At 43.5% G+C, this 9026-nt stretch overlaps 1 long non-coding RNA gene across 1 annotated transcript; it reads right to left on the bottom strand.

Moving 5' to 3' along the window:
- Nucleotides 1-161: 161 nt before the first annotated feature.
- Nucleotides 162-1250, bottom strand: LOC120739400. The gene is made up of 2 exons (XR_005697197.1): nucleotides 1018-1250; nucleotides 162-316 (listed from the first exon to the last, which is right to left on the bottom strand). It is a non-coding gene; the product is annotated as an uncharacterized LOC120739400 (long non-coding RNA).
- Between the last annotated feature and the right edge of the window lie 7776 nt (nucleotides 1251-9026).

Genomic DNA, 9026 nt, shown 5'->3' with positions numbered 1-9026 from the left:
AGATAGAATTTACTAAATAGCTGGATGAACATGAAAAATATGTCTATAATAACAAATGACCATGAAAGCCAGTAGAATTAATTCAACTGGACACTCGAAAGACGTCCTTAAATGCTCTTTAAGTGGCAGAACAGATGAACAAACAGTTAATCGCTTACTTGAGATGAAATCTGCTCAGCTACTTTGAAAACAGCTTCTAACTGGTTCCTCCTTTAACAGGATGACTGCTCAGGGGTAAGGCCATCATGCAGTCCAGCAACCTTTATGGTTCTGCTTTGATTCACCAGGAACTATTAGGGAAACCTTCCAGCGCCTCCTGTGAAAGACACAGGCATAAACACAAACATTTATTAACATGTTCCACAGTGTTCCAGCTTGATTTTCTCATCCTGTGGACAACAACGTACATGGATGCAGGTTTATTGTTAACTTTTGTAAGGTTTATTTAGTGAACATATCCAGCTGCAGCTCCACTGTGATCCTGAACTGGATAAGCACTTAAGAAAATGTGTCAATAAATGGACAAACATCAACTTACTATATTTATCCAAACAGACGGGACCAATAATGCTTCACTGAGTTAGAGACTTTAACGTCTCTTCTATGTAAGAATGTCTCGTGCTGATAGACCTGCAAACTTGACAACAAAGGTTTTTCAGACTGCATGTAGCTGTCCTCTATGTCAGCTCACACATTTACATTTATGTCACACTTATTTCTGCTTTCCCATTTTATAATTATTACTTACATTTTGATTAGATACCTTGAGTTTGTAAATGATCAGATTACATAATTGGAATACAATGTATCCAATTCAGGGTTGCGGGAGGATGAAGCCTATCCCAGCTGATACAGGACAAAGACAGGCTGCCAGTTTATCGCAGGGCTAACACTTAAATGTTTGATATTTCTTATAATAATCATAATTATGACTATTATTTAAAGGTTTCTTTATAAATACATTTTGATTTTTTTATAACCTCTAAAATATAAACCTGAGCTGTTTCAGATTCTGACCTCTGACCTCACTGCAGCTCCCTCTTGGAAGTACGTCTGCTTCTTGTCTTCCCCCAGTGTTGACCGTATGCCCTTGATATCACGTACTGTACCTGAGGAACAAAAAAGGACAAACACTTGCCTTCGTTTAAAAGTACATTCATACAGAGGTAATCTATGGAAACACACTAGTTCACCCTTTGGGAGGAATCAGTTCCTGTGAAACATTTCTGTAAATGAACATCATGTGGAGAATGAATCAAATGAGTTCTTTGGGTGACTCAGCAGTCCCACACTGACAAATGAAATCTAGTTAAACTATTAAGCATATTTGCTCTTCTGAAATCTGTGTTAAACAACAACAAACATAAATTAGTAAAAAAATACAGCTGAGTAGAGGCTTTACAAACCACCAGCAGCCATAATGCTAAATTTTAATCTTCAAATGTTTCTGAGCCGTCTTCAACCTGCTTTTAACACATTAAAGTCCCACAGTCAATGCAGCCTGACTCAATCCTAGATGTTCAGCACACAGAGACACAGAGGTGCCGTTTAAAGTTTAGTGATAACCTGAGTCACTGATCATTTGCAGTATTACAGAGTCTGGCAGTCTTTGCATGATGTCCACGTCACTGTAAGTTTCTAGCTGACTCTCAGGTGTGACAGGTGTGTCAGCAGGAAAGAGTAATAATAACCTGCATCCTGAGGTTTGTCATGCAGGATTAAAGGAGCCAGGCTTTGTTAACACAGCTAGGATTGTATTTTACACTGACCCTGGGTCAGTATAAGTATCATACAGTTTAAACGAAGCACTGAAACTTGCACATATTTATTACAGATGCACTGAAGCTAATCGAGATATTTGCTGTCAATCTGTGGCTGCGATTAAACACTTTACTGAAAACTTTATTAACTAGTAACTTCATCAGTCATGACAGAAGCTAATATTTCTGTGCTAACATCGTTTAACCAGTAACAGCTTTACTCCAATATAAGCTAACGTTTACACCGTAACTTTAAGCTAGCACCATAAAGACGGTAAAACACGTAATAACATCTACAAATGCATCTTAAAGCTGTTATATTAGCACTCGGTGTATTACTAACATAACCACATTAACATTACTGACACTCGCTGACTTTTAATAGTCATTCTATAAATGCTGTGCGTTTAAATGGTCTTACCTGTACACACTGCATATCCACCGGATTCCAGCCAGAGTGGATTCTGGAGTCTTCCACGCTCCTGTTAGTGATCCTCCATCTGGATGGATGAGAACAACCTTCTGAACAATCTAGCAGGAGATGGCCCATATCTATGGGACTGATTTGTGCTAATAAGGCCCATTGTATGGACTGATAACAGCCGAAGCGGGTGAATAAACCCAGTAGCTAGCTGTGCCATTACCCAGCATACATCACTCCCTCCGTAAACGCAATAAACGATACAAAAGCATCGTTCTACCTGTTTTTCAGGTAGTTGTTTACATTATATAATTTATTGTGTTCTGTATACGTCACTACAATGTGATTTGGAAAATGTCTAAATATACCGACAACAGGCACTTCCGCAGCAATCTCTTCGATCGGAGGACCCTTCACGTCAATTCCCGACGCGAGAGGGGTACCCTGCGCGTCCATAAGTGCAGCAGAGGGAGCCTGACCATGCGTCACACGTTTGACGAGTTGGGAGTGAGAACGTGTTGTTGGAACATGTAGACAGCAGCCAGAAACTCCTGAATGCTCAGATGAACAAAGCAGTAGACTGGTTTCTGGAAGATCACACACTCTCTTTTGAAGATCTCTGTACAAACTCCTGAGTACACCGAGGCCTCTGTCACATCCAGACCACACTGCTCCAGGTCTTCTTGGTAGAACATGATGTTTCCTTTCTCCAGATGTTCAAACGCCAGCCTCCCCAGCTTCAGAAGAACTTCCCTGTCAGCCTCCGTCAGCTCCTGTGGACTCATCTCACGTCCCTCATGGTACTTGTTCTTCTTCCTCTTTGTCTGAACCAGCAGGAAGTGTGAGTACATGTCAGTCAGGGTCTTGGGCAGCTCTCCTCTCTGCTCTGTAGTCAACATGTGCTCCAGAACTGTAGCAGTGATCCAGCAGAAGACTGGGATACTACACATGATGTGGAGGCTCCTGGATGTCTTCATGTGGGAGATGATTCTGCTGGACAGCTCTTCATCACTGAATCTCCTCCTGAAGTACTCCTCCTTCTGGGCGTCAGTGAAGCCTCGTACTTCTGTTAGCCTGTCAACACATGTAGGAGGGATCTGATTGGCTGCTGCAGGTCGGGAAGTTATCCAGACGAGAGCCGAGGGAAGCAGCTTCCCCTGGATGAGGTTTGTCAGCAGCTGGCTGACTGATGACTTCTGTGTGACATCAGACAGCAGCTTCCTGTTGGTGAAATCCAATGAAAGTCTGCTTTCATCCAGGCCGTCAAAGATGAACAAAAGCTGAGAGACAGCCAGCTTCTCTGCTGTGACCTTCTGTAATGTTGGATGGAAAACATGGAGCAGCTCCAGAAGACTGTACTGCTCATCTCTGATCAGGTTCAGCTCCCTGAATGAAAGCAGAACCACCACACTGACATGTTGGTTCTCCAAGCCCTCTGCCCAGTCCAGAGTGAACTTCTGCACTGAGAAGGTTTTTCCAACACCAGCCACGCCGTTGGTCAGAACCACTCTGATGGGTCTCTGTTGGTCAGGTAAGGCTTTAAAGATGTCCTGGCACCTGATTGGAGCGTCATGGAGGGCGTCCATCTTGGAAGCTGTCTCCAGCTGCCTCACCTCATGTTGGGTATGAACCTCTTCACTCTGTCCCTCTGTGATGTAGAGCTCAGTGTAGATCCTGTTGAGGAGGGTTCTACTTCCTGTTTCATCACTTCCTTCAGTCACACATTCACATCTCCTCCTCAGACTGATCTTATGTTCATCTAAAACCTCCTGCAGACCAACATCTGCTGAAAGAAAGAAAAACAATGAGACTAAAGAGAAAGAAAACTCTTCAATGTCTGAACAACACAAGAAGTCCAGTTTTCAGAAATGAGTCCATCAGCAGACAGATGTTCAGTCTTACTTTGTACACAGCTGCTCTGACTGGCTGTCTGCAGTCCAGCTCTGCTTCTGGATCTTTCTCCACACTGGGGACAGGAGGAGTCTCCTGGTGAAGCAGACTGGTCCCAGTATGAGGAGATGCACTGTCTGCAGAACCAGTGTCCACAGCTGGTAGAGACTGGATCCTTCAGGACGTCCTGACACAAAGCACAGCAGGACAGGTGCTCCTCCTCACAAACACCACTCCTCTTCCTCTCTCTGTGAACACATTTCTTTATCACTAAAAACATTTACTGTCAGTGAAAAACATCCAGATGTGACCAAACTGCAGTTCCTCACAGTTCCTTTGATTTCATCAACACTAATGAGCTGCTCTTCCTGTCTGCCTGTCTCATTAAACACTGAGTGATGAATACAAACTCAACACTTCCTGCAGACTTCCTGACTTCACAATAAAAGCTTTCCATCAGAGAGACAGTTATGACTTTCACTGTTTTACAGCCGCTGTGTGCAGATTATCTGGGTCAGTTCACTCTGAAGCAGCTTAGAAGTGTCCGTGTAGAGCCGTGGTCTGACACACAGAGACTTCTGATTTTCTCTATTTAAACAAACATGATGAAGATGAGCAGGTTTCTCTTCTAGTATAAACTCTGTGTCTCTCTGGCTGGCTCATGATGGATTTTCAGGTTTTATGTTTTGCTCTCTCCTGCTATGGTTTTGCCTGCCTGGGTGGAGCTTGTAATGGCCTCTCGCTCTTGGTCCACACAGCTATGATGATTACACCACCTGTTGCTGATTCACCTGGGCTTACCGGTAACCATTTAACGCTGCGGCATGGAGCAGTTTGTCGCTGGGACATTGACCCTCCTGTTTTCATGATCTCAGCTCCTTGCTAAGAAATCTCTCTCTAAATTCACCAGCTGGGTTAACTTTGAGTATACTTTGAGTAAATATTTCCCCGGACCTGGTTACAGACGCTTACCTGTGACTCCCGTGTGTGGCTGTGTGAGTGGAGAGCAGGACAAGAGTGACTGAAGAGGAATGAGTGTGGACTCCCTTCCCTCTTTTCCCTGAAGCCCTGGACCCCCTCCCCGACTCACTGTACATATATAGAGCACTGTGGTTCACCCCTTTGGTAAATAAACTGTCACCTTTTTGTTTGTCAGAACTCAGTCTGTGCTTGAGTTCCTCTGTTAGCCATGACATTTTGTTGGTTCTCTCTCTTCAGGTCCCTGTAAGTGTTTGATCTAAAACATTATATTTATTCTGCTTTGATTGTTTTGTGTGCTGAGGGACATTGTTGCATGATCCACTTTTTCTTATCACTCAAATATCCTGATACTTTCAGAAAGTTGGAGAGCTCTCCTGGCTTGCTTAGTCTTTGCTCTGTACTGCAGTACTTGCATTGGTCTCACTGGACAAGTCTGCATGTGAATCTACAACTGATCTGACATTGTGGCACAAACACAGTAAACACTACGAGCACCTTGTTTCATGTGCAGTGGCTTTCTTCTCATTCTGTTACTGAACACTGTATGAAAAGCCTCTCACTGCCAGCATCCTTCCAGCCCCACGACAACAAGACCAACTCACATCTTCACAACACCAAGAATTTTTCCCCTTTTCTTTGGAGAAACTGAGAAGCCAATAGGATTGTAGCTCAAACCTGCCCACAGTCCTGCTTCATCACTGCTCACTCCTACCTGTGTTGCTGCTCAGTGGACAGTCATAGCCTGCTGCTAGCATGAATGCTAAATATACTGCTGTGGATGATCAGCAGAACAAGATGTTGTCAGTTTGACTGTTTGCTGTATTTAAAGTGTTTTTCTCAGTTCGTCTGTACTCAAAGTGCATTCGGGGCTTTAGCTGACAGCTCTTTGTGCTAACAAACTAAACTCTCTTAGTTTAAGCCAACAGACTTTACCAAACACAAAGCCTGCTGCTGCCTCCATGGGTTAGCTTGTGTGACTGGTGTTTACACCAATGAAATCTAAATCACACTAATGTGTCCTCCAAGGTGTTTGGTGGGAGCACTGAGTGAAACATAAGAGCTCTGGTAAAATAACAAACAGGGCTGTGAGAGCAACTGAAGTGATAAAAATACCGTTTAAAGATAAAAACACTTTGATGTTCTCTCGTCACCTAACAAAGTCCAAACCCTGTGAACTATTTTAGCTTTAATAACTGTGGATTCAGGTATCCTGAACCCATCTTTGGACATTTGTAATTAAATATTTTAAAACTCCATCAGAGACTCCTGATGTGGCTGTTTGGAGAAGGAAAAGAGGGACAAAGTGGAGCGTCGAGCTGAGGCTTCATTCACTGCAAACCTACTGTTATGTTTTCTTATTTCTGCTGTTTGCATGTTCACAGCTGAAATAAAGCTGCCTCTTTGACTTCATCCTGTTGTGTTTGGGTCCAATCCTGCCTGCCACACAGCGCTACAGGACAAAGTCTAATATTTTTAACTTTTTAATGAATCTTTGGTCATATTTATCCAGGAAAACACAAACATGTAAAGGAGTCATCACAGGTCTCTGACCTCATTGGTCCAGGTTCACCACTGAAGTGTAGAGGGTAATCTTTGGACCAGTCACTCCTCACAGACAGACAGCTGGATCCTGCAGACTGTGACCTCTGACCTCTGCAGACACAAACATGTTTTATTCAATGATCAATTCTCTGATAAAGTGATTGAAGCAGCTGTGGTCACACAGACTGCAGATAATGCAGCTGTTTCCTGTCAGTAACAGTCCTCTTAGATTAGAGTTCAGCTTTTTACAGGAAAACAAATGTCCCTGAATGCAACAGTGAGACACAGTCTGCCTGTGTGGCTGTGATAGCTGCCGTTAGGAGCGCTCATGTGTTTGCAGTTAGACGAGGAGATGTTACCATCATGGACACGTTAACAAATCCTGCAGCATCACGTGGCACAAACACTTTGTGTTCCTGTCATCTGCAAGCAACAGGAAGTTCATTAATAAAGGCGGGATGGAGACGTGACTGTGATGGTTCTCCTTCATCCAGCTGTTACACACATCTGGGCTCACAGGACGAACCTTTGTCTAATACAGCAGCTGCTCTCTGAACACTTTTCTGAAGAGGAGCTGCACAAACCTTTGTTTGCTTTCTAGAGCAGCGTATCAAGTGAAACTACCCACTGCCAGCAGCTGTTTCTATCATAGTTTAGGATCCAGATGTGTGAGGTCTGAATTTACACCTCTGCTTAAAATACATAGTTAAAAACAGCCAATTGGGTCCAAATGTGTCTTAAAACCAGATAAACTGACAGTTACAGCTGAGCCTGTGTGTCCTTGGAGACACTGATCTCCTACAGAGATGCATTTTAGAAACCAGGAAACATCAAAATCATTTAAATCAGAGAATTCATGTTCCTAACAGCTCACCTCTCTGCAGCAGAGACTTTAAAATCAATGGGGGAAGTTCTAGACCGGCAACTCTTGAAGGACACAGAGCTGGAATCTGAATCAGAGTCTGAATCAGGTTCAGGTCCAGGCTGGTTCCTGTGAATAATGATGGAGCAGTGATGTGAGTGCTGAGCTGTGACATGGAGAAGAGTCATGGACAGTTAGAGATGGTCATCTCACCTCTGAGCTTTGGTCTGGCTCTCATGTTCCCCACACAGAGTGCTTTTAGAGGGAGGGACTCCCTCCTCTCTGTCCTCACACTGATCCATGCTGCTCAATTCACATCAGCTCACACACACTTTCTACCTTCACCTGCAGAGGAAACACAAATCATTCATGTGCACATCAACTGAGAGCTGCAGAGGTCGTGTCTGATGTGTTGGACTAACATCCATCTGAGACGCAGCTTTCATCAGTTCACTACAAAAAGTGTCACAGAGCCCAGTTCAGCCTCCAAATCCTCCATTACTGTAGTCCTACAAAGCAGCAGGTCAAACATGGCTGCAGAGAGCAGCTTTATGTCAGTAACCATGTCCAGGACCGAGCTGACTGCTTACAGAGTTCATACTCTAACTGCTAGCTGCTCTGGTAGCTAAGCTAACTCAGTAACAGTGACTCTGACAGCAGTTACTGTGGAACAGCGGCCGAGCTCAGGACACATTCAGTGTGTTTAGTCTGAGTCCTGGACTCTGATTCAATGGATTCAATCCAGCTCAGAGTTTCATGTGTTCATCAGAATAAAATACATGTACTAATATAACAGAAGTAATGCTCTGAATGCAGGACTGTAATGGAGGATAAATAAGGTTTTTACAGCCTGAAAGAAACATTCAGTTCCTATATTTGTAGACAGTGAAGCAGTTTTTAATACTGCAGCTGTTTGCTTCACCTGTGTGTGTGTGAGCCACACCTTCATGTGCTGCTTTAGAAATATGTGGTCTGACTGCTCAGACTGAGTCTAGGAGGAAAGTTCACACGCTGGAGAAAGTTTTGTTCCTGACTTTGTCAGAGTTCGGCTCCAAAGACAAAGAAGACGGAGCTCACAGTCTGTAGATGGTCCTCAGTGTGTGTGTGAAGCCAAGAAAGCACACAGGAGTGTGTTTATGTCAGCAAATCAGTGTGTGTGAAGAGTCTGAGGGAGTGTGTGAATGAGACTCAACACTGAAACCAACAGTCCAAGAAAAGCGTCTGGATTTCTTTAAGTTTAACTTAAAGAAATCCAGACGCTTTTCTTTTTGTCTCCATAATGTCTCCATAATGCTGCAATGTTATCTGCCCCAGAAACACTGTGCAGAAGCTCTGATGGTGACACAGAAAAGTCACAGTGGAGATACTTCTGTCCCCCTTTGATTAGACTCATTATAAAAAGGAAAACAAAGTTTGAACACAGTCATGTTTCCAGTTCACTGACTTACATTTATTCCATGGACACTCACTCCAACCTGAACCACAGCTACAACCCAACATTGTTGAGGCCTCATCTCCTCCTTTCCTGACTGTAGAGGTTAAATATGCAACAACCAACAAATAAAAGAAT

The sequence above is a fragment of the Simochromis diagramma genome, unplaced genomic scaffold (genome assembly GCF_900408965.1).
Source record: "Simochromis diagramma unplaced genomic scaffold, fSimDia1.1 OVJJ01000065.1, whole genome shotgun sequence".
Lineage (NCBI taxonomy): Eukaryota > Metazoa > Chordata > Actinopteri > Cichliformes > Cichlidae > Simochromis > Simochromis diagramma.
Note: the sequence above shows the minus strand (reverse complement) of the source record. Positions and strands in the feature narration are given on the sequence as shown.